General features: G+C 38.6%; 1 protein-coding gene across 2 annotated transcripts in view; it reads left to right on the top strand.

The window, feature by feature from the left end:
* GTDC1 (glycosyltransferase like domain containing 1) overlaps window positions 1-26754 on the top strand; it is a 170106-nt gene that overhangs the window by 88348 nt on the left and 55004 nt on the right. The window lies entirely within an intron of this gene.

Genomic DNA, 26754 nt, shown 5'->3' with positions numbered 1-26754 from the left:
TTTAGTTCTTATTTATATTACAATGTTCTAAACTGTGAGTTTTATAGTATTTTATTTTAATAAATAAAAAATGGAGTTGTATTTTTTTTCCTTATAAGGTTTTTTAAGGACAAATTTTTTAATTAAGAAGTGATATTAAATTATTTTTATTTTTAACTTAATAATGAACTACTTGTGGATTTTTTATTTAATTATATAATATTACGTACCTTTATGAAGAAGAAGGTGAAGAAGGCTTAGTTTTTGCTTTAAAACTTATTTTGTTTTTATTATATATAAGTATATATATTACATTACATATTATATAATAATATAATATATTATAAAATATATTATAAAATACTGTATAATATTAAATATAATATACTACTATTATAATATTAGCATTATAATATCATATTATTGGAAGGGAAACTATTAATATAATTGATATATTAATTATAATATTAATATATTATAATAATATTAATATATTATTATAATATTAATATATAATAATATTTTCAAACTTTAAATTCTAAGGTTTTTACTATGTGATATTACACATTTTTATTTAAATTACACACTTACATTTTTAATTTTATTATTTAATTTTGGAAGTTTTCTTTACAGTTTTAGGTTAAAAGTAGTGTTTTCTTGGGGGCCAATGTTTGTTAGCACAGAAAGTCTAAAATTCTCAGTAACCAGGGTTCCAACACCTCAGCTCTGTGCATATTTGTGCAGGGGAGGACAAGGAGGAGACAGAAATGCTGGAGAACAGTGAAAGTGATAAGCCTGCAGCCAAGGAGCTGCTTTATCCCTCCCCTCCCTCTTTGAATGTCTTTCCAGGTGGGCAGCAGCATTCCTGTGGCAGGGAGCAGCGCTGCAGATGCTGGCATTTGCTGCAGCAGGAGCTGCTCCTCGCTCCTCCTCGGTTACTCTGAAGGACGTTTTTTATTGCCCTCGTTCAGAGCCCGCCTTGAAATTAGCAGTGGGTTATGTGGCTCCAAGGGAACATTCACAGGATCCTTTTCACTTTTGATTAAACCTGGCACAATTGTTTTTCCTGTTATAAGGGACTCTCCTCCCACTGAACAGGAACTTTGCTTCACTGGGACCAGCACTAAATAGAGTGTGATTCTGCAATTTGATTATGCTCTTAAACCCAAACACCATGCTGGGTACGGTTTTTTTGCTGAAATAAGGATGGGAAGCACTGGAATGACTTTGCAAGAGCCCGCCTTTTGATCTGATAATAAGTTGTGGCCACACTTGAGATCTTTGTCCCTGACCAGCCTGTACTTAGAGTTATTTCAAAGGCTAAATATACATATGTGGTAGTTTGAGGTAGAGAAATTTTTAGTGCAGGAGCTGAGGTTGTGCACTCACTGATGTACTCAAACTGCAAGGTTTGAGTTTCAGTGTCTTGGAAAACTTTGTATTCTAAAATACTGATGCAAATAATTGAGCAATCAATGTCTAAAGTGAAATCTTTAAACATCTGTTTTTGACAAATGGGTTGAAATGCTTCAGTGTTTCTTAGGGACTTGGCTGCCTGGATGGCAGCATAGTTCAGTACCTGCATATCTTTGAGTATCTGCTATTCCCTCTTAGAGTCCAGAGCTTTTGAGCACAGGGAATGCTGTGGGTGCTCAGCATATTTGACGTGGAGCCAGTTCCAAAGGCTCTGGGGGTTTTGGCATACCTTAGGAATCATGTGGCCCAGACCTAGTTTTGGAGATGAAGTTATGATAACCCTGTCTCGTATATTACATCAGCTCTTTTGGACTTGTCAGCCCTGGCAGATGGGGTCAGACAAGATCTGACAAATTAGGCTGAAGTCATCATGCACACAGCGCTCGTTTGTCCAGAGCAGGAGGTGATTAGGTGGGTAAAAATCATGAGCCTGCTACCTACACTGGTACAGCAGGAAGATCTCACATCTCTCTGTGTGCTCTTTTAGAGTGCTGCTCTCATGTTAAATCCCATCTCACAAGGCAGGACACCTTTCCCTTTTTATTGTGGTCGCTGCACTTGGGATTATATCAGAAACCTCTTTTCAGCAGTGATGATTGAAGATTAAGATGTTCATAAACAACTATGTGACAGTAAAACTTTCAGAGCAGAATGATTACAAACAAAAATTCATGTCAGCTCTATTACATCTAATATATATTTTATTCAACAGCTAATTCTAGATATAAGATCTGAGGTGTTTAGACAAAGTCCAATATCAAGACAACAGGAAAAAATCTGAAGAAAAGGCTGCTTCTGCCTGATTCTGAAGTTCTTTGGGTTTTGACCTTCAGCTGCAGCCCAAATTTGCTTTTTCTTTACATATTTTACATAAAATTGAATGCACCTGTGGCAATTCAAAGCTGTTTTTTTAATTTGGATTGTATGAGTATAGTGACTGAATGGAGATTGAGGAGAAAAAGGTTAAGAAAAATTGTGGCCAAGCTAAAATTTATAAAGCAAGCTCTTAGCCCAGAGTGTTTTTCAAGTTATTTTCAAATGGTAATTTGCTTTATCCAAACCAAACTCATACAGTGTAAGTAAGTGATTATTTGCATGACTGACAATCATTTCAGTGCCTGCAGTCTTTTTAAAATGCATAATTTTGCTGAGATGTTGGGAAAATATTTAAAAATTCTGAAGGCAAAATAACTAGGGTGTTTTTTTTATTTTTTTATTTTGACCTCTTTAATTTTGCGTGTGAATGTCTCAGTGTGTGTTCTTGTCTGAAACATAATCTACCTTTGGACTGGGGAGAGAGAGGTGATCTGAGAAATCATCCTCACATGTGTGATGGGGAGCTCTTTAAGATTATTTTAGATTAATATTGCAGTTGTAGGGCAAAATAAAATGCATCTGAGCCTTGATCAAAACCAGTGTAATGAAGGATCATGTCACAGGAGCTAATCCTGTAAAATATCTACCTTTTAATGTAATTACTGTAGGTGATGGCCACAAACAGCACAAGCAGCATAGTAAATGATCACTTAAGAGGGGAGGTATAATGATGAAGGATATCCTAGGAAACACTTGTGGATACTCTGAGAGGCACCACTATAATTTGTAGTGTGTATTTAAATATTTCAAATGGGCCTCTAATGGGCTTTTCTACTTCTGAGGGGAAGTTGTTGATGCTTTTTTCTAAAGAATCTTTTTTAATAAATGTTTGTCATTAGGACCCGTGTTGGTGTTCTCAGAGCAAACCCAGCAGACTGTGGTCCTTATCTGACAATGAGAAAAGATGAAAGGATTTGAGGATTTGACAGAATAAGATATTTACTGACCTAATCCTCCTGTTTTCTGGTTCTGACAATGACTGGCTTCCATATTCTGTCCTGTGGTGCCAAGGCTGCTCTGTGTATACCCACCCCATATGATTTCTGCCTTGAATTCTGTTCTTTGTCCATTCTGGTGAAGTATATGATAGGGGAATAAATATCAGAGTATTTCTAAGCTTCAAGACAAAAGCCCCTCTGAGTTGAGGCTGTCCCTGCACAGTGCATTGGTATTGCAAGGGATGGAGAGCAGTGGCTGATCTGCCATGTGTGCTGAGTATCAGACTGGGGGTTTATAGCACAGAGCTAAATACATTGTAATTCACACTTCCCTGGCCATTGACTTCATTTTAGTATCTTTTCTATTGTAACATAAATAAAATCCAATTTTTTTTTACTGTACAATCAATAGAGTCTATTTTGATATAATTTTTTTCCACTTTTGCACTATAAAATGATGGTTTGGGAAGAAATTCCCCTTTGACTGATGTTATCTTTGGTACTTCTCTACATGCCAGCAGAGCCCTCTGGAAACTTCTGCAAGGTCTTTGTTGGTACTTGGATATCCACTGGACCATTATCCTGGTCTAGGGGAAGAAGTGTCTGCCTGTGGCAGAACTAGATGATCTTTAAGCCCCCATCCAGCACAAAGCATTCCATGATTCTATGGTTTTATAGGAATTCTCTCATCCCATCTGTGCCCACATTGTCAGTGGCAGTTTGCAAAGCAGGGTCAGATTAGGTACTCCTTGGAATTCATTCCAATGAAAGTTTCGATTTAGATTTTGGTTATTATTACTATTCCTCTGATTGTAGTATATCTTTATTGTACCACACTGTGGTAGGAAAGGAAGATGTTTTTATAAGCAAGAATGAAGTAAGTTCCTAAGAGCTCAAAATTCACATTGGACTGAGGTGGAATAATATAAAAGAAACATGGGAGTATGAGGATTACAGCAGAAAATAAAAACTGCCTTTTTTTTTAAAGTGGAACTTGTTAGTGAGTATCTTGTACTATTTGCATTGCTCATTTTGAAGAAGAATTAAAGATTTTAGACTTGTTTCTTCATTTGCTTTTATAAGTTAGTACAGTTAACAGGACATTTTCAACCATTTGGGCTTACATTTTTTTAGTTATAGTGTGAGAGAGGCAGAATTTGCCAATTTGGAGAGTATTTTAGGGCCAGTCAAGGGAGTTCCTGAGTAAAGCAGAAATTTTTAAAATACACTGACAGTATCTCTTGTGCTGAAAAATGTGTGGAGGAACCTGTTTTGGGGAACTAAAAAATATTAAATAAATTAATTGCATCACTTAGATCAGGTTTGCAGGGCTGAACTTAACCGGAAAAATGCAGATGTCAATGAGCAAGGAGAGACTTGAATTCACAGGAGCCCAGAGCTATGGATGGGCACTGGGGATGTGTCTGTGTTGCAGGGAAAGCTGCTCAGCAGTGGTACCCATGTGAGCTGTAGTGAGTGTCTTGCATGTGGGAAGCCACAGATAGCTTAGGAGAGCAGTTTTTGGCTAATTAGCCTTCCAGTGAAATAGCAAGTATCAGCTTAGGTGGAGTGCTAATGACAGTGACTCTGGTACTGGGGGTACCTCCTGCCTTTGGTGGTGGCCCGGGCATCTCCGTGGTGCTCTGTGCCCTCTCCAATGGCACAGCCTCACTGCCACCACAGTTTATGGGTCATTAGCATAATTAGAAAGTGCCAATAGACTGCTCCTTCCTTGGGGCTTGCTGCTGAAGAGCTGGGGGATGGAAATTGCTCCCCAGAACGTCTTTCCTCCTCACCTGCCGCAAGCGGGGTTTGAGGATGGGTGTTGGCCCACTGAGTTACACAATGAGCATGAGGGATGCTCTCAGGATCTGGGACACATTCCTCCTCCTGTTGGGAGGAATGTGCAGTGTGGGCTCAAAAGGGGAAAAAAAGTGGAATTTTTCCATTGTGGAGCTGTTTGCAGTGGAGTGGTTCCTCCTGCCCCTCTGGGATTAGTGCTAACTCAGGTAGCTGCACCTGCAGTGAGAGTTTAGGTGGTTCAGTGAAGGACACCTTCATTTCCCGTGGTGTTTTCTCACATGGTGCTTCCTCCACACACTCATCCTGTGCTGTCCTGGGTAATGTAGGAGTTTCCATTCTCCCTCTGGATCACGGAAGAGCTGTTACCTCAGCCTTGTCTTCCAGGCAGAACATGCCAGTTTTATCCCCAAAATATTTATCCCCAGGCCACTCCAGCAGCATCAGAATGAGAATGCTCTCCTAGAGAAGGACCTAGCTGAAGAGTGTGCTGGGATGTATTCATTCTGCAAAACTTGCTAAAAAGTAATTTCTTTTTTATCTATTCAGGGACAAAAATAGTTTTACTGACTCTCTTTTATCTGTCGTATAGGTATTCCTCTAAATGCTATCATAATAACCATTTAGGCTCACAATAGCTCACTAGGATATTTAAGCAGAATTCTCTGTGCAACCCACTTTTTTATTATGTTGGGTACTGCTCATGTTGCATACAACACATTCCCATAAAATTTGCTTTTTGTATTTACAGAGAAATTTCTCTGGAGAGTTAAGGTCTTGTAAAACATTCTTGTTCTACAGCGTGAACGAATTATCATACTCTGGGGAATTAAAAGTGAAGTGTACTGAAGAAAAGAATTTTTTCATTAAAATGCAGTTTATATTGATAAAACAGATTACTAGCATTTGATGAAATGTGAAACTTGGATCTACCCGTATCGCTAAATCACCAGTAGGTTTATTTTGGCAAGAAGAATAGTATGTAATGTATATATCAGGACCAATCGTTATACAGTACCTGTTAGTTTTGTATTAGATTAAATTGTCTTTCACTAAAGTACTTGGAAAAAGCCCTACTATATCTATATCTTGAAGTAGCAGAATGTGGTAACCAAGAATATTAGAAAATAAAAGCTGTCGTGTTATCAGTTTTGGCACAGTCATTTATCAATCAGTATTTTAAACATTGACAAGTGGTAATTTAATAGGGAATGACCCTGTTGGCAGGAAGTTCTAATGACAGATGATGCAAACTCATTTATCACTATGGGGCTGTGCTGGCTTCTTACCTTTCTCAGTATCACAGCTCATATTTTCCAAGTCTGGGATGTGAGAAGCCACAAAGGGCAAAACCTGTGGCACTGAGCCTATAACCACTCCCATCTAATCTGATTAACCCCTTAGCTACAAATTTCTCTGCAGCAGAGCTGGTGAGATGTACAAGTTCTCATGCTGATTTAAATACCATTTGCTTTTTAAGGAGGATTTTCCACACTACTTTCCCATAGGCAGTTTTTCAGAAATATTCAAGTTGTGTCACTTTGAATACACAGTTGAGACGTGCTGGTGCTTGGCTTTCAAAAAACAAACCACATCCTAATAATTAATAGCACATTTCATTAGCAGGCATTAAAAATATTGCATGCAGTGCCCTATACAATGGGCAGCTATTATTATTATTATCATTACTACTCAAGGAGGAAATGGATGCATTCAGAGGTTTAATTGATTCCTGCATATTCATGTGGGAAGTCAGTGGTAGAGTCACGACTGGACTGGATTATTATGCACTTCCATGCATAATAATTTCTCTGCAACTTGGGAAGAGAATAGCCTACCTTGCTGTAATAAATGTGGGCATTTGGAGTTGAAGGATGTCATGGGAGAAGGGTTGAAAATGACACCTTCATCAGCAACTGGTATGGATGGTGCTCCTCAGTCTTCTGGGATTCCATCTGGAATACACTCACGCAGCTGCACTTACTCTGAATTAAAAAAAAAATCATTTTACTTTAGTTTCCAGACTAGTAGAAGTTTTAATTGATTTAATATAAATATATGTTACCTTTTTTAAAGCATCATAAACACAAGTCCTTGTGGGGGTTTCTTCACCTTCCTTCCTCGATTCTCTCTCTGTGTCTTTTCTTCTCCGTTCACAACAGAGTCTTTCTCCTGAATGCTGGGATTGAGTTAAATATCATTCCCCTCCAGGATGGTTGAGACATGAAATGCTTTCAAAGTTTGCATCAAATTGTTGTCATAACAATCAGTAAAATTTAAATTTAATTGGTTAAAATTGTCACAGCAGACTTAAAATAAAGCTGTGGGTTTGTTTGGTTGTTTTTTTTTTTCTTTTATTCAAAGTGGAAAAAAGCTGTTGCTTAATGGTAGAATCCTGCAAAGTACTAAGTACCCTCATTTTACCTGCAGTCGGGGGGGACTGAGGACTTTTGGTGGGAATACACTGTTAACAGGGGTAGAAAAAGGTGGCACAAAACTAACTCTGGGTATTGAGTGGTCTGACTGTGTCCAGGTCCCTTTCAATCCATAGGAACTTAAATCATTTGCATGTGTGAAAGATGGTTTTTATACACAAGGCTGTCCCCGCTGGATTTTGCATTTCAAAATACTGCCCTTCAATGTTTGAACAATTTCATATTTTTTTATTATGAAATTCATGAATATTGCATGGAAGTGAAGGTGGATTTTTTTTTTTCCTTTAAAGGGATTTCATGCTTACAGGATTGTAACAGAGAAGGGAGGCAGTCATGTTGTGCATCTTATTTTCTTAGTTGCTACATGAGGCAGACAGAACCTTATTGTTTAAATATGCTGGGTACTTGCAATATAGTATAAAAGAAAGCAGGTTATGTGCTAAAACTTTTGCAGAAAATGTAAAGAATAAGAAGGGAGATGTGAGTTTTTAGAGATTCTTCACTAAGAATATAAAATGTCAGAAATCAGTTTTGAAAGGATGAAAGGACCTCTGTTCCCAGTTGTAGGGGAATGGCAGTACCTTTAGAGAAAGCCACCTTTCATCTCGAATACAGCATTAGTTTGGGGAGAAAAAAGCTAAACCAACCAAAACCCAAACAAACAGCACCTTTTAAAAGAGTGGTGGAATAGATTGCCTTGCAAATTGTTATTAAATGTGAGACTGAAACTTTATGTGTGTTGGATCTGCTTCAAGCACTGTTGTGTGCAAGATTGCAGACAACCCATTCCAGTTACAGTCAGAGGTACCGTCAGATGGAAGTGTCAGTGGGGAAGATATGAAGATGTTCTATAGAAATTATAGAGAATAAGAGAACAAAATTGCAGGATGGAATACATAAAATCACATATTGGAGAGGAAACTTGGAGCATAGCTCTCCAGTCCTATGGAGATGACCTTTATGTAATGTGTAAGAACAACTTAATGCAGATGTTTTATTTATACATAACCAAATGGGATGAAGTTAAATGATTTTTAATTTTGCCAAATCACAGATAATTTCTTTGTTGCTCAAGGAGTGCTTTAATCTAGTTAGGGTTTTTTTCTGTGGGTTTTTTTTTTTTGTTTGTTTGTTTTTTGTTTTGTTTTTTCTTTTTTTTGCATTTGCAAATACTTAATATTTTATATTTTGGACATTCCCCCTGCTTAGTTGTGACTCCCAGATGAAATAATCCTCCTCTTCTTCCCTTTAAATAATTCAGATAGCATACATTTAAAAATATGAAAATCCCAACGTAAATGTGCCAGAAGTGCTTTTAAGGTAGGAGGCTGTTCTGCTTTACTATGGAAAAGATGCATCTCTAAATGGTAATGAGGTTTCATCAGTCCTGGGCTTACAAACACCAACTCATAGGGATGCTTTGTGGAAGAACTGTGGGAGATCCAAGTCCAGGACTGTTTTTCCAGCCTCTTTCCTTAGAATGGTTTGGGTTGGAAGGAGCCTGAAAGATCATCTTGTTCTACTCCTGCCATGGGCAAGGACACATTCCAGTATCCCAGGCTGCTCCAAGCCCTGTCCAACCTGGCCTTGGACACCTCCAGGGATCCAGGGGCTTCTCTGGGCACCCTGTGCCAGGGCCTGCCCGCCCTCACAGGGAGCAATTCCTTCCCAATATCCCACCCATCCCTGCCAGTTTGAAGCCATTCTCCCTGTCCTGTCACTCCATGCCTTTGTCCAAAGTGCCTCTCCAGCTCTCTTGGAGCCCCTTTAAGCACTTTAAGGGGCTCTTAATTCTCCCTGGACCCATCCCTTCCCAAGGCTGAACACTCCCAGCTTTTTCAGTCTGTCTATAACAGAGCAGAGGGGCTCCAGCCCTTGAGGCATCTTCGTGGCTTCCTTTAGAATTGTGCCAACAGCTCCAGGTTTTCCTCAAGTATGCAGGAAAGAAAGCTCTTGGGATTTGATTACCTATTTTAGTAGTGGGACATTTTTTGTTGAGAAATACTTACCTGCTGCAGAGTGGTTTTGGTACAAAACAAGGTACCATTATGTTCAGTTCATTATTTTCAAAGAAAGTTATAGGCAGTAACAACAGCCAGGAAGAAGGAATTAGGTATTAAGTTGAATCATCCAGTCTGTGGTAAATTTTAGAGTGGATTCCTCATAAAATGGTGCCGATTTCCTTTAAGATGGCTCCTAAGCAGTGCTCAGGTCAGGTTTGCAGAAAGCTGGGCTTTGTCCATCCATGACCTGCTGTATGTATTTCTTTCCCCCACACAACACTGGACTCATCATCAGACCACATCCTCTCTATTTTCATTGCTGCCCAACCAGCCATGGGAGTAGTGATTCCATAGAATCATGGAAAGCCTTGGGCTGGAAGAGGCTTTAGATCATCTTAGTGGTGTGTGATGTCTCACCACCAGAACCCTCATCTTTCCACTTGTGCTTCCTTATCAGCTCTTTTTGTCTGGAAGCCACAGGTCTCTTCCTGCTGGTTCTGCAGCAGTTGAAGAGCCTCAGATTTAATTTCTCCAGGATCGATTTGGTTTTAGGTGTGTTCCCCTCTTCGTGGCAGAGTACTTACCATGAATGTTCTGCAACAGGATTACATCTTCAGTTCTATGACTCTGACACTCAAAAAACCCCCAAGCTATTCACAGCCATGCTCTCCTTTGAACTCTTAAACATTTTCCATCTGCAGCTGATGGTTCTCACAGGTGTTAAATAGAGAAACAGGCAGATCTTCCTTCCCTTGGTCCCTTTGATGTGCTAAAAGTGGACCAGTCTTTGTGGCTGTGCAGGTATTGCTGCAAATGTGCTGACATTTAGTGTAGCTAAATAGCTGCACTGTACCATATCTATATATTTTATTTTTTTTAAGTGTATTTGAATCTCATATACCATAGAAAAGATATTTTAAATGTACAGATTGATTTGTCTTTGTAAAGCACTGAAAAAAAAAATGTGTGTTGTTCTGGTCACCCGTGCTCAAGAAAGATTAATTTAAACTGTGAAACAGGTGTAGAGAATTGCTGCTAGGATGATTAGGGAATCTGTATTATGAGAGCAGATTAAAAGAGTATGGTTCACTTGTCCTAGCAAAATAAAGGTTGAGAAGGGGATATATGTTAATCTTTATAAATACAGTCAGAGGATAAATGCCATGAAAGAGGAGGAATTATTTAAGTTTCAGGATAATCCTTACAACATCCACTAGGTATAAATTGGTCATTATTAAATGACTGAGACTGGAAGTGAAAAAATGGGTGTGGAGGGTGGTTGCTTGGTTTGATTTTTATTTTCCAGAGACACATTTAGTTGTGAAATGACTGCTGAAACACTATTGAAATGCAAGTTTGATAAATTCATAGAATGCTTGGTTAAACAATATAGGAATAGTGCCAAGCAGCTGCAGATGTTTGTTATGATGATATCCCCAAAAAAAAGGTGAAAAAAGATGGATGATGAGTTGGTCACTTGGAGACTTCAGTCTTGAGACCTGAACTGGTCCATGAAGGAGATGCTGAGTTCTCAGCATCTATACAAGAGCCCAGCCTGTTCTGTGTTCTGCACAGTGTTGGTCTTGTAGATCATTAATCACATGTTTCCTTAATGAGCAGTGTCCAGCAAGGTTCATCAGCTGCTCTGTCCAGCCTCTGACTGTGTTTGGGATGGGCTGAATTTTTATTGGTTGGAGTCATAATGACAATTGTGGGAAGGGAAAAGAAGTGAGGAGAATGTTTTTGTCTGACTGTACTGGGTTCATCTGGACGTTTTAGTGCTTTTGAAGAAAACCACATCCTGGCCAGTGCTTTTTGTGCCTCCTCTTCTTTGCCTTTGCAACAAGGGAGTTTTTGAGGCATTGCTCTTAGGATCATAAAATCCTGGAATGGTTTGGGTTGACAGAGGCCTTAAAGACCATCTGGTTCCAACCCCCTGCCATGGACAGGAACATCTTCCACTAGACCAGGTTGCTCCAAGCCTCATCCAGCCTGGCCTGGAACTCTTAATGGGGTGGGATGTCAACAAAATCATGGATGTTGTTGTTTTTGGAAGCCTGGGCTTCCTTCGGGAGACAAGTAGAAGTGGTGCCAAAGGGTTGACAACCACAGGGATTTGGGAAAGCATTAGGTGAGATGTGCCTCAGTAAAAACCATTGCAGGGCAAAATGTTTGAGTCTTTGTGGCTCTCTAAGCATCCTTCTCTGTTTTGCCTCAGTTTACTTTTGCTCACTGAAGCATTTGGATAAAATTATTCCATTGAGCTCATTGGAGTCAGAATGAGTTTATTTTAACTTTCTTATTTTGATGAGTCTGTAGGGCTCTTTCACTTTCATCCTTGTGTAGAGCAGTTTTAATACTAAAACTGCCTCAATCTGTGCTGGGAGCAAATGGAGGACAGAAAAAAAGAGCTTTTTATGCAGCAATTCCTTTCAGTGACTGAAATTTTATCCGTTCTTCCTCAGACTTCATCGCACGTCTCTTGGATTCAGAGTTCACTTGTGTTATCTGCCATCTGAGTTTGAATTATCCATCTTGAGTGATGTGACTATATATGGAAAAGAGAGGATTGCACCCTTTTTTTGTGCCTAAACTTGTTGTCTTTTTGTTGCCAATAAATGGAGGAATCAGCTGACGGGGTTCCTGGTAAAAGAGTCATGATGAAAAATTAAAAAAAATATTTAGAAATACTAAATGGTAATTTTTTTTTTGTTTTTTTTTTGGTTTGTTTTTTGTTTTTTAGTGAGACCTTGTGTGTGATCCACAAAGTTGCCTGATATCAGGACATATTTATGGTGGTAAACCATTGTATCTGTGGTTCTGGAAGCAGCTGAGCTCTTTTCAGTGGTACCCAGTGCTGGACTTGCCAACACATCTATACGTTGGCGACTTATTATTCCACGAGCATCACTTCATTTGGGCTGGCAATAAGTCCTGTTCACTCATTGTGCTGCAGAGGAATGTTTAAAGCTGCGATGTGCATTGGAGTCTGTTTGTTTGCAGCAGCTGATTTGCCTAAGCTTTGATGCGCAGTCACTTTCTGACATTTGTGTATTTCAGCAGTGAACAATGTAAACTCATTTTCTGAGCACTTTGATTACTTGCACATAGCAGTGCCCATGGCATGTGACAGAGAAGAGCACTCTATCCACTAATCAGATAGATATGCTTCAAGCGTATTTACACAAAATAATGAAAACAGCTGTTAGATACCTTTAAACTTGAGTGTGTTTTGTTATTAATCTACTAGCCCGTACACATGACACTATAATTCTTCGCTCACTCAAGTTGCCTTTAATGACACAGTAATAAAACAGAGAGGGATGAAAGTAATGGAATTGTAGAATGTAATGCCTCAATTGTTCTACAGTGTCTTCCTTTTTGCCAAAATAAACCACAATTAGGTCCATATGGTGTTTTGAAGTTTTCAAGCAATGACCCTAATAAAAAGTAATGAATTTCTGACAAAAGAAAGCATGGTGCTCTTTTAAGCAGATATCTTTGCTATTGATCTAGTTATGATTGCAGACTGATATGCTAATAGAAGAAGAAAGGTTCAACGTGCCTGGTACAAGCACTTTCATTTGTGGTTTATTTTATTCTTATGAAATTCAGATTGAAAAGGTAGGAACATGTTGTAATCCATCAGTTATGACTCCCTTTTAAAAGACCTACTATAAAGAAAACAAATGGATTTTCCTTGAGGAAAAAATGGAGAGCATTTGTTAACTTAAAATTCCTAAAGTGAATGCTAACTAGGAGGATGCCTCACAATGATGAAGATGCTTTGTTTGGATATATGAAATTTGACTTGAACACTTCAGTGTCTTCAGAGGTCTAAACTCTGGCATTTACTTATCTCTCTTTTAACCTTTTTTGAATTGGCATGATGCTCCTGTTCATGTAGAAAATCAAAGTATCCACAGAGCAGTTGTTGGGGAAGTGGAGATACTCAAACACAGTGACTGGGGAGGATGTGCAGCTCGTCCTCCTGCATAGCTGTGGGCAACCAATAAACAAGTTTGGTGTGTCAGCATTATTCCAGTGCAGTAATGGGGATGCCTGAAATTGAGGTAATGAAGTTGTAATAAAGAGAGATGGAAGGTTTTGGAAGTAGATACAAGGAGAAGGAGAAAATAAGTGGCTGATTTGGTGAACCTTCTCTGCTAGAGGTTGCTGAATGAGTATACATTCTGTGTACATATGTTCTGAGGACATACACACAGTCCTGAGTTCCTCAGTTGAAAAGCATCTGCTGGATAATGTCTGTTATTGGCATTATTTCACTCCAGGAAGAGTAGCTGAGGCCTGTAGTCTTGCAATGTGAAACTACTCAGAGCATCCTTCCAAGCCAATCTACCTTGTCTGACATTAATCACCACTAGGAACTGTCTTGGAGTGGCTCCTCTGTGGTAAATTAGGAGTCCAGTTATTTAATGGGCTGATTTCTCTGTTTCATATTCTCTGTCTACTGAGCTGCCTTTCAGATTTCCCACTCCAGTCCTGACTGAATCTTTGTAAAAGAGATGAATTTTGGCCTCAACAATCTGTTCAATTTTTTATTCATGTTTTGCCACCTTCTACATTGGTGATTTCTCCATCTCTTTATGTATCACAAAGGTGTGGGTGATTACTTTGTTAATTTTAATGGGAAAGAATCTTATTCATGGGTAGGACTTGTTCTCCTCAAGGTATCTTACTTTTATAAGCAGGGGGAGTTCATGGAATCACAGAATGGTTTGGGTTGAAAGGCATTTAAAAGATCATCTCATTTCATCCCCCTGCCACACCTGCCACTGCACCAGGTTGCTCAATTGCTATTTATTCCACCACTTTTCTTCCTGAAAATGCTCTGGTTTAATTTCTTACATTCTTATGCTGGCTTCCTTGAGATGCGAATGATTAATTTGCTTTATTGCAGTTATGTTTAGTAGCATTTGTCTGGTGCTTTGGAACTTGCCTTCTGGAGGAGGATGTGTCCTGCAGGAGAAATAATCTCACTTGAGATTGTAAAATCTGGATTATTTATGTTACCTTGAATTCTAGTAATAGCAACACAAAACTGAAAATTTTCACCTACCTTCCTGTAATTAAAATATTTTTGAATTATATTTTTTCTTGCCTCAATTTTTTTATGTTAAAAGCTTTAAAAAAATGGCCTTGCACAGTGAAATAGATTTTAGACTGGCTTTAAGTTATATGAAAAAAATGCATCAAGTTTGGTTAGCCTAGGAAGTATTTAAAATGTGCCAGTTTCCATAGCCAGTTTCAGATGAGAATTGTTGGACTTTTAAGCCCTACTCAGCAGGTTCTCCAGTGAAGCTGGATAGAAGCAATTAAACTTCTCCCCCAATATAATAAATAATAACAAGCATGTTGAAATATTCTAAATATTGGAAAAGGCTCAGAAAAGAGTGTGAACCTTGCTTAAATGCTTAAGTCCTTTATTCATTAATATATAAGGATCTATTTCTACAGGGTTGTCCTCCCATGAGAAAGCTAAATACCACCAGGTGACTTTAGAATTTCTAGCTTATTTTTTATTCAACTCAGTTGAAAATATTTGAGATTCTGAGGTATTTTAAAGGTCTTGGAATACCTGCAAAGTCTTCTATAAACTTTGGAAATTTGAAGTTTTTACTGTCTATGGTATCCCAAGTTTTATCCATTAGTCTGGAACTGGAATCACTCTGACCCTGCTGATTGTGTTTTTATTTACTGGGTAAAAGTGGGTAAAAATGCCTAAAAAATTCTCAGTCCTGTATTATTTGTGCTTTCACTTGCATTATAATAATACCAGGTACAACCTGGTAGTTTCTAACATGTGAAAATAATGCGCCCAGTATTTTAGAAGCATTTATTAGCAAAAAAGATAATAACCCAAGGTTTCTGATGTTTAATATAAGTGTTCCTGAGCACATATGGACAGTTCTGTGGGTGACTGGCTGCATTCATGTAGATTTTGTCAGTCTGCCTGTGTATTTGCAAGACCAGCTCCTTATTGAACAGTCATTATTATTGCACAGCTCTTAGTAGTAGGCCAAAATATTGTATTATAGTTCTCATGTAAGAATTTTAGTCCTTCATGCAAATCCCAAATGTTTCTTACTTTATGACTTGCTTATATATAATTTATTTTTTTAGAGGTGTACCATGACTTTTTATTTAATTTCTTCTTGCATTTTTGATGCATTCAGGCTCCTGTAAGAGCAATGTCCATTACTGTGTGATGATCAGAAGTGGTGATTTTTAGCAGTAGATTGAGGGGACAAGTTGAAGGAAACATTTCTTGTACTGTGTTTTTGGAAATACAAGCTGGTTGTAGAGGTTACATTCAGGGACTAGTATGGCAGCATTTGGGTAAATTGGGATATAAACAAACATCTGTTGCAGGAATGTAGAAATGACATCATAAAGAATGTATGCAAAAACTTAATTGAAAAAGAATGATGCAGAATTGCAGCATGACTTAAAGTCTGAATTGATTTTTGCCTTCAGAGTGAAAGTGGGATTTCTGTGCAACATTCCAATACTATAAAGTATTTAAAATGTAATGTCCTATTAACGTCCCTAAAATGTAGACTCTGGGTCACCCAATAAGAATAGTAGTTACAGTAATACAGTATATGTAATATGCAATTATCTTGACAATAGTTTTATTTTTTCAACAATTTTGTCATAAAAGAGCAGTAAGATACAATGAATTTGATTCATTTTGTGTGTGTGAATCATTTAATAGGCCATTACATCTACTATATTAGACTCCATTCTCCTTTCAGAGCTTTTCATTATAAGCCTGTCTTTAATGGAAAGAAGTTTAACCTTCCCTCCCAGATAGATTGAACCCCATAACAGTGTAAACATTCTCATTATAAAATAAAATCCCCTTCCCCAAGGGCAGCACTATAATTATGTTGCAGAGTGTTGTACAAATGTTTCTCTTAAAAAATGTTGTCTCATTCTTGTCCTCAAGTTTTTATCATTTTCATTTATGAAGGGAATCAATAACTCTTTAAAATAATAATTTAATAAAATAAATATGATCTGATTATTTTTTAATTTTTTGAAGTTATTTTAATCAAGTTTGAGAAGAAGTCATCAGTAAAATTGCTGTTGATTTATAAATAGGATAATTAGAGGCTTTCCTCCTAAGTACTGTTCACTGGCATTGTGGCTGTTTTTATTGCCTAGTCAAACCTCTTCATTCAATTTTAAAATTGCCTTTTGAATGAACTGTGCTATGAGCTTGCCAAATAGTGTCACCATTAATACCTTACCTCTTCTGTTTCATTGTCCAGTCTGTAAATGCACAATAAATTGTTTGATAAGGAGGTCAATGAGGTTGTAGTAGTTTTTCAGTGAATTATGGCCGAACGTTTCAGATTATGTCACACTCTTATTGCAGCACTGGGTGTAAAAGGTGGTGATACACTGTGTGGGAGATCATTTGGTGGTGTTGCTCCAGGACTAGACACAAATCAAGGAGAGCAAGTTCTCCACTGCTCTCTATGTACAGAAGAGATTTAAAAAGTGCACCTTATTAATTCAATTTACAATTCTGTAGCATGTCCCTTAGTCCAATTAAGTCTCAGTAGCAGGTGCGCAACACAAGGATGGTTGAGGACAAAGATGTTTGCAGGCAGGAGACTCTTTCACTGCTTGGGTTATTGAAAAGCTGCTATGGCATTCCTGGGAGGTCCTAAAGCATCTCTAACCGGCGTTCTGGATGTTTCTATCTCATATCTCATCAGGAATTTGGTGGGAGTTGGGTTTTTTTGGGTATATGAGGAGTCGCTGAGGGAGCTGCTGGAGGAAAGGAGAGATTCAGGGGAGACTTCATCACTCTCTACAACTCCCTGACAGGAAGATGAATCCAGGCAGGGGTTGGGCTCTTCCCTCAGGTAATGAGTGACACAATGAGAGGGAGCACAATCAAATTACATCAGAAAACGTTTAGGTTGGATATTAGGGAAAAATTCTTCACCAAAAGGGCTGTCCAGCCCTGGCATGGGCTGCCCAGGGGTGGTAGAATCCTCATCCCTGGAGGGATTTAAAAGCCCTGTGCGGACTTGGCATTGCTGGGAGAATGGTTGGACTCGATGATCATAGAGGGCTTTTCCGACCTAAATGGTTCCGTGATTCCATGATTCTGCCACTGATTCTGGAGAATCCTGCCAGATTGGTGTCAGCATTCCAGCAGTTCCCTGTACAGATGCATCACCCTCACCCAGCCCTGCAGTGCCTCAGGAGCTGCTCTGTGCCCAGGCTGGGACTCCCACCCAGGCGCGTCTCTCCCGCAGTGCGCGAGCAGCTCTGAAATAGAAATGTAAAAGGCAAAAGTAAGAAACTTTGTGCTTGTTGAGTCTAAAAGAAAGTCTGTTTGTGTGTGTCTCTCCCTTTGTAACAGAAGGAATGTTTCTTATGTTTCTGTCTTCAGACAGTTGGCACACATTTCATCTCAGCAGCTGCTTTCTCTTAAAGTGCAGTAGAGTGTAGGACTGTAGTGACACTAGCATTAATACTTCACATTCTGCTATCATATGCTGTCACTGTGAAATATGGATCTAGGTTACATGTGTTTGCAGACTTTGTACTGCTGAATTATGAAAGCTGACTCCGTTGGAGGATTGTGTTGTATTCAGAGACTGTGAACTGAACAATAAATGAATGCAGGCAGAGACTTGCAGTCATAAGCAGTATCCTCCTTTTTGGCCTAATTGAGACAATAGCTTTAAAATGCAGAATTGACAAATAAAACTTCGCTGTTGACTTTCGTAAATATATTTGGTAGGCATTTAAATATGTCTCTTGTGGGCACCTTTTAGTTGTTATCCTCAACCTTGTTTCAGTACTATTTTTAAATCCTGGTCTTCTGAATGGCATGAATTACTGCAGATGAATAAAGTGGATTGCAAGAAGTACTGCTTCTGCATGCCAGAGGAAATTATTGGGAACAATTAGTTATTTTAGTTATTAAGACTTAGTGTATACCCATAAATACAACTCTGCAATTCTTTTTATGTGTCTGGATGGCTATATGAGGGGCGAGGAGCTGCACTTTATTTATTTCTAAATGTATAAAGTTAATACAGATGTAAATATCAATTAAAATGTCAGGAATCATTGCAGATGGGAACGTGGGGGTACAGGTCTGACCCTGCTGAAGTCACCTGAGGCTAGGCAGTAACTAAAGGGTGAGCAAAGCTGCTGGAAAGGAAAATATTGGAAATATTTTTAAATGAAAATTCAGCATAAGGAGATACCTGGGAATCTGCAGGCAGATCTTAATACAGGCCCACATACATAATTACTGTGCTGGAAGTGTTAATCAGTGTCTTGGTTAAATTCAGATTTCTTTGGTGTCTGAAGATCTGCCAGTAAATGATTTTATTTCTGAAAATCAGGCATCCATAATTTCAGTGATAATGCCACTGATATGACTATACACTGACAATTAAACTTGATTTTCCTTGTACAACCACTGACAGTCAGGAATCAAACCCAGGTGCAGAAATCTGGGATTCAGTGTAACACTCTCAATTTATTTTCAGTTTTTACCTATGAATATCAGCGTGTACAGAAGGATGGAGTGAAAAAACTATATATATATATATATGTATGTTTATAGGTAGCATTAGGGTATGTTGCTGATAAATGGTCTTTGAACCTCCTCTTGAGGAGCTTCCTGTGTCAAAAACCCACAATGAGCACTGTCACCATGAATGGTGTGATGCTCAGAATAATGTCAGAATGGCTTTGGAGACTGTGAGAAAAAAAGTTTGATCTCACTGAACTTGCCTGTGTATTTTAGTGTTTTGCATGTGTGGGGTTTGTGTCATCTGCCCACGGAATGTGATGTGAAGTGGTTGCTGTCATAGCTCTTCCCGTGTTAGTTTTGATGGTTCTTTTGTATCTGATTCTTAAGTGGGAAGGTGGGGTTGTATCCTCTCTCAGCAGTTCCTGTGCTTCCCATAACAACCTTTCTATTGTCACCTCATCCCCTGACTTTTAAACTGCACCCAGGTTCATGTTAAGTTTAAATGTGCTCGCCAAGGATTGTCCCAGACTCGAAACCTTGCACTTCTCGTTCTGTGTTCTAACAGGGCATTGTTCAGCTGGCTGGAAAGAGGTGAAACATAGCATAAACAATTTCGACAACAGAATTTAACCTATTAATGAGACAGGCTGGAGGTAATATCTCAGTGCTCTCTCAGAGCCCCAGCTATGTGCATAATAAGTCATGAAGGTTTTTAGGTGCTCACTCATTTTTGGGGCAGCAGGCAGCTGTATCATCAGTCTTCTCTTCTTTGCCTGTCTTCTCATAGCCATCGAGGGTTTTTTATTCTGTAGGAACTTTGCCGTGCTGAGGTTTATTTCTTAATATAGGGGAAATAAATTTTCAATCATCTACATCTATTTTCCTGTCAATGTGAAGATAATGTTCTTAACCTGACAGATCTGTGGCTTTTTCTCATTCAAAAGAATGAGGATAATATGTTGATGTTCTCATAAACAAGACTGTTTTGTAGTTCATTGCTTTTATTCATCTTTATAAAATATTCTTGTATTTGTCAAAATGTTTCTGTGGCATGTGACAGAAGAAACATCAGTAGAAACAGGATAAATGGCATAATTTTTCTGAAGTTTTCAGTGTCTATTTGTAGAATATTGAGTAAATCTACTATTAAATGTATAGTAAACTCCCCTGGGGTGGATTATTGCACTGGTTAGAAGGCAGTTAAGAAGGTAGAGTTGATGTACTCCACCTCTAATTGATATGGTCTCATAGTAAAATTGCACAGCTTTTAGAATAATAGTTATGGCAGCTTTTACCAGCAAAATAGAATTGTCACTTTTCTATGGGATGATGGTGCAACAATTATGCTTCAGTTATGTCTGTGAGGGGGAATGGCCTTAAGATGAAGGAGGTAGATTTAGCTTAAATCTGAGGAAGGAATTCTAAGGGTGGAAGAGCTGAGCTTTAATGTCCCTTCCCACCCAGGCCATTCGATGATTCTAAGTTACATTATTTATTAGGACTTTTCAGCAGGAAGCAGTTCCTTTAGTTTAATTACACACTTAAACTGTGTAATGCTGTGCATTTTATAGTATTAATTGGAGAAACCATAAAAGCACCATGGCATCTCTGGCATCTACCTCCTGGTCAGCTGTTCCTCTACCAGAGTTTGTGTGGTGACCTCTCTTTAGTCACCCACCTTTACAACACAGCAGCAGTGAGGATGCAGAGATGCTGCAGGTCATACAGAGTTCTTCTGGCTGAGGGAAGGGATAAATGAGGAATTGAGTGAAACTGAAGGCTCTGAGACTGTGGATGCTGATGGGGATGTGTCCCCAGAGCTGCCCACGTACTGCCACTACTAATGGTATCACGTGCTACAAATGCAGCATGAGGCAGCAATGGAAAGCTGAGATGTAGGAAGTAAGAACTTGCCTTGTCATGGAACCAGTAGAGCTGATTGAATGTGCCTGTGGAAAGACGTGGTTGTGGGTTTTTCTGCCTTTAAGATATTCTGGCAGATTTACACTGCTGCTGTTGCTTTCTGAAGTTCCTGACCCCTCCCAGGGGGCTGGACCTCTGACTGGGAGGTGCTGGTCTTCATCAAGCCACGTAAATGCGAAGATCCTCAGTGCCTTCAGTCATCAGAAATACCCTCAGAGCTAATCTAGCATGCATTTTTTCAGAGATTACTGTGTAATGCCCCAGAGACATGATGAGCGAAGTTCTCAAGCCCCAGAGGACTGAGCTATGAAACCACATTTCTAAATAGCTTACAAGTATTTGTCATCAGCTGGTTTCCTACAAAGGATTGAGCAGAAGTCCTTTACACGTGTGTGCTCATGCGTGCCTGTGTGTGCACACACTCTTGAGCTTGTAGGAGCCCAGCATGCTCAGTTGTTTTATTTACTAATTATCAAGATATTCACATTTCAAGTGGGACTTATTTCTGGAGCAGTCTAAGCCAAAGACTGAATTTTTAAGACAGTCTTATAGTTTGTTTTTTTCCTTTTTGCCCCTTTCATTAGAGGCTCGTGTTCATGGGAGAAGTTCCTCAAATGCATGGACTGTTGAGATAGTTCAAAAGAATTGATCCATAGTGTCTGAGACAGTACCAAAGTTGGTTATTTAGGCAGGTTTATCAGCAAAGTGGTTAAAAATAAAGGAATCCCTCTGTTATTCCCTTAATTCCTCTGTTACATTGATTCATAAGGCAGCAATACCTGTATTTTGTGCCTTCCATAGGAACCCTGAATTTCTGTTAAAATCCCAACCACACAGACATTTTTTGACCCATATTGGTGCTCCTACACCAGGACCCTGCTCAGATCAGTCTCAGAAAGGCAGTCATGTTCTCCAAATAAAGGTTTGTGTTATGGGCACTGCTGTGTCCAGCAGACACTTTTTAAGATACTGCCAGAAAATGGGGCATTTATAATGCAGACCTAAAGGCCATTCCCAGCACAACTGGGGTGAGTCCATTAACCACATGAAAGTGTTTTAACACTTTTAACACTCTTATTACATGGATTCCTTGATCCTGAAAATTAAGCATCTAATTCTGACAGAGACTCCATTTTATGGATGAAGCCAAATTGCCAAGTAGATGCATCATTTGTGGGTTGCCTTAGTTGGGCAGCAAGCATGCCATACATCTTGTAAACAAAATAACAGTCTAATATTGGGCTTAATACAGAGATTTTTTATTTTTCATACAGCTTAGAGATCTTTGCTTTCTCACGACTGTGATCTGTTCCCTGTGTGGTATTTGGGTGCAGAAAGCACAGAGATTGTTTCTGAGTGGTTTCTTAGGGCAGCCATGGTTTGTGCACCAGATTTTCACCTGACCTAAAGATCTGCAGTTCCATGTAAGCCAGTGATAGTAATTTATATCATCTGAGAATCTGATTTCTTCTTCCAGCCATGAAACACTATCCATAGACTGAAAAAATGGCAAATTCCTTCCTCAGTTTTTCCAATGCCATGTGTTGGTGTCATCAGTATCATAGGAATAATCAAGGACAATTTTTTGCCCTCTGTAATTTGAAATAAAAGCTGGTGAATGACAGGCATGCAGGATAGTTTCAGAAGTAATGTTGAAACTTTGGTGAATGGCAAGTAGGACAAATGTGCAGTTATTATCTAGTTAATTAAATGGTTCATAAGAGTCAAAGTGTTTTAAATACATCATAAAATACAGGAGGTCAGAAACTTAAGAAACCTAGTAATTTAAATCAGTATTGAATAATAGGTAAATGAGGGTCCTCTTTTAAGACACTCTGTCAAAAAATCCTCTTTATAGGAGGATTGTACCTCAAATGCAAGAGAAGACTTGAAAAAGAGCCAGCAGAAAAAAAAAGTGATTTTTTTTTTCTTTTTTTTCACAGAAGGTCTGTGATTTCTGTTGCCCTGTGATTCATAAAGGAAACTTGGAGAAAAGTGTTTGTTTTATGATACTCATTTCTTTTTCATATTTTCACTGGTTTTTTTAATCTTGAAGACTGTAAAATGTTTAGGCTGTTTGCACCCAAACACACGTAGGGAAGACCAATGTGTGTTAGAGCAAGTTCATTTTCATCTTCTGCACTTTGACTGTAAGGGGTATTGAGACAAAGAGGCAAATCTGTCATCTGACTTGTTTTTATTTATTGGCTGAACAAGACCAACACTGGTTAATAAAGCAAAAAAATGCAAAGCTCACCAAAGAGCAGCTCTGCACTCAGTTACTCACTTTTCACATTTCTTTTCCTTGTGATAATGTGGTCATTTCACTCCAGCTCCCTAGTCACCATTCATCCTCCCAGGACAGACAAGACCTGAATTTCTAATGTGAAGAAGCATGATCCAAGCATGCTCTACATTAGAGACCATAAAAAAGAAAATAAAAATCCTCTCAGTTGTTTGTTTTTTTTTTAATTTTCTGTACACCTTCAACTTTTAAAAGAAAACTTTGTTTACAGGGTGGAGTTTTAAAGATAAGCTGCATGGAGGTGTTGCTTTTAGAGATTTAGATTTTCTTTGTAGCATTCCTCTTCCTCCATGAGATGTTTGCTGCATTTGTTTTGATTTTCTTATATGTGTGATTTACCTCTGGAGCTACATTTGGAGGTGGAATGCCCCTCTGTCGTCGTAGCAAGATGGTGTCTGAATTTTCAAATATGTATGAAAACTGTCTGAATCATCACAAGAAGAATGGTTTATATCTGGGTGTATCAAAACTGGTTGTGCAAAATTTCAGTGGTTAAATAGAGAATGACCAGGAGCAATGAGTTATTTACAGGTCTGGTTTAAATCAGGGCTCCATTTAAATAAATACAAATAGGATGAGAAGAGCAGCTGAGAGAAAAGTACTCCTGAATACACAGTAGTAGGATATTTTTCAATGGTTTAGGTTTGGAACTTAAAAGAAGCTCGTGTGTCTTCAGAGGGATTAAGTTTCACCGCGCATTGGCAGCGCTATTGTATCAGTGCAGTCGGCACAACGAATTTATCCTCTGATGATCCCTAGTACAGAGGATCACCTTTTATCTCCCACTGAAAAATAAGGTCCAGCTGAAGCATCAGCAGTTCTGTGAACTCTGCTGGCATATTTGATACCTCAATGTTTGATTTCAGGCTCAAAGAATGGATGGAGTTGTCTCTGGCAGCGCTAATGCAGAACCTCCTTCACGTTCAGCTGAGAGTGCATCTGGGCACTCTGTGACTCTGTCCTCCTGTGTTTAACCACATGGCAAAGGTCTTTCCCATTCTGCTCCACAAGAACCAGCCAGGAGTGTGAACACACAATCTTTAGAGCCCAGAAAAGCCCCTCAGAGGTCAGTACTCTCTGTGCTGTGTGTGTCAAGAGGCAGCTTGAGGAGCTGCCTGGATCATTATGCTGATTTTCATCCAGGCAGCACAGACAGTGTGCAGTTGATTGAAGAAATGCCTCTTCCCAAGGCAGAGAGCTGTGCAGCTGTGTGGTGAGGTGGCCACCATGGCAGGACACAGTCATTGGTTGAGTTTCCCTGTGGCTCAGACCCTGCTCTGTGGTCCCGTGTCCATTGATTCCAGAGTTGGGACTGGAATTGCAGTAATAGACATGTAATTAAATATTGGAGTGTTGAGGCTCGTGGTTTGCCTGGGTGCAGGTCTTTTCCTTAAGATCTTCACCTTCCAAGCTTTCATTGGCTCTCCACCAAAATCCATCCACAATTCCCGAATCCATTCTCATTTGTTGGAGTCAGGTCCAGCTGCATCACTGGCTGTGTCTGCCTCTCTGTCCCCTTGCTCCTGCTTCTCTTCTCTGTGGAAATCAATTTTCTTTCCTTGGAAAAACACATCAAAAAATGGTGGAAAGTAGACACAGGTACTTCATGGTGAAGAACTGTTGGAGGTAGAAGAGGATATTCTAAGGCCCTTCCTGTTTCTAGTTCCTAAGGTAAATCTTTGCCATTTTTGGTGAAAGTAGCTCTTTCATGAGTGCCCAGTGGAAAGGAGGAGGAGCTGGTTGGGGTTTTTAAACTCAAATGCTAAAAGATCTTCTGAGCACCTCTGAGAGGTGAGTTTTATGGTGCTTTGTTGGTGTCTGTTAGATCAGAAGACACATAAATATGCTAGTCCTGTTTTTCACAGGAACCTAATGATAGGAATGGCTGTACATTCCAAGATTTGCATCCCAAATGCACATTTAAAAGGTCTGTTATTACAAAAAATACCATGTGTCCATATCCCTTGTTAAAAATGCTAAAATATCTTTAATAGTTTATAAATATTTTGTGGTCATTAGAAGACGTGTGGCTTTTAAAAGAAGCTTTACTGAGTGGAGCTAAATTTCATATTCTCATGTCCTGTGGTGACAATAGTAAAGTAGAAGCATAAAATATTTAGAGTAAAAAATATTTTAATATTACCTCAGCTTAATCTTGTAAACTATTCTGGGCATAATCGTCCAAAGAAAAAGGGAAATGAAGCACATTAGTAAAAGCAACATTGAAAAGTTTTTTGAACTCTTTTCCAATTGTTATATTTAATGGAGATGAAGCTGTAAGAAGAGGGATAATGTGGGGTTTTATACTCCAGTATCTCAGTAAGACATGAGGTGAATGCTGTCCTTTTGCACTAAGTGCATTTCCAAACATTTGGCAACTCCTGAGAATATGTAGGGGAAGATGTGCTCTTTTATGAGCTCAAATAAGCTGTAAAATTAAATATTGCTTTTACCAGTATCATTATTTTCTTGGCAGAGGAAACCACTTAGTTCAGTCCAAGGGTGTAGTTGGTTTAAATGGAGGAATTCAGATTTCTTCCCACAAAGAGCAACAGAGATAAACTTTTCTATGAGCAAATGGGAAGGAGCATCAACCTGTTTAGATCAGCAGTGTGGAGAAGGAAGGGGTGAAAATCAGCTGCAAAAATGGTTTCTTTGCCAGTTCTTAGTGAATACAGTGCATATCTGTAGAGAAACCCTCAATGGTAGAGCAACCTTTGGCTGCAGATTGAGGAATTGGAACTTATGGAGGAAAAAGGGTTAAAAAGGATGAATATCTTTGCACCTTAATGGGAGAACTATTTCTGTAATAGTATCAAAGATAAACCAGTGTATTATGAACACTAAATGATAAAGGGTGATAATATGCCATTCTTGAGACTTCTTGGCTCTTACCTAACACATCAGAAAGTGATTGTTGAATTTTAAATAGCCATACAAATGGATGACATAGAAATTTAACTTTGCTTTGACCTTATTCTAATTCACAAGATGACTGCAAAATGACTTTGTTACATCTGAATGTATGCTGGATGCTAAATCACTCCAGAGTATAAAATCTTTGTTTTGGCATAATGTTGATGCATAAACATTTGTACCCCATACTAACCCTATAAACATCACAATCCATCAGTACAATTACAAAAAAGATTGTTTGTTTTCACACTTAAAGCAGACATGAAATAGAGTGTCCTTAACTTAATCACCACCTTGATTTACCACATTTGCATATATTTGCATATTAATTGGACTACAGATTAAAATTGGTTTTGTAATTTTAATTAAGTGTCCACAAAGGTAAATGATTAGAACTGTTTAAAATACATTCTGACATAAATAGCAGTAAAAGCTTTTGTGATGATGTTTTTGTGGAATTACATTCAGAAAGTGGCCTTTTTATGATAGTAATTTTAATCTTAAATAGAATTATACAGTCAAACAGAACTGTGGATTCATAATCATTTTTTCAAGATTCATTTAA

This window comes from Molothrus aeneus, chromosome 7 (genome assembly GCF_037042795.1).
Source record: "Molothrus aeneus isolate 106 chromosome 7, BPBGC_Maene_1.0, whole genome shotgun sequence".
NCBI classification, from domain to species: Eukaryota; Metazoa; Chordata; class Aves; order Passeriformes; family Icteridae; genus Molothrus; species Molothrus aeneus.
The sequence above is the reverse complement of the archived record's forward strand: the minus strand, read 5'-3'. Positions and strand labels throughout refer to the sequence as shown.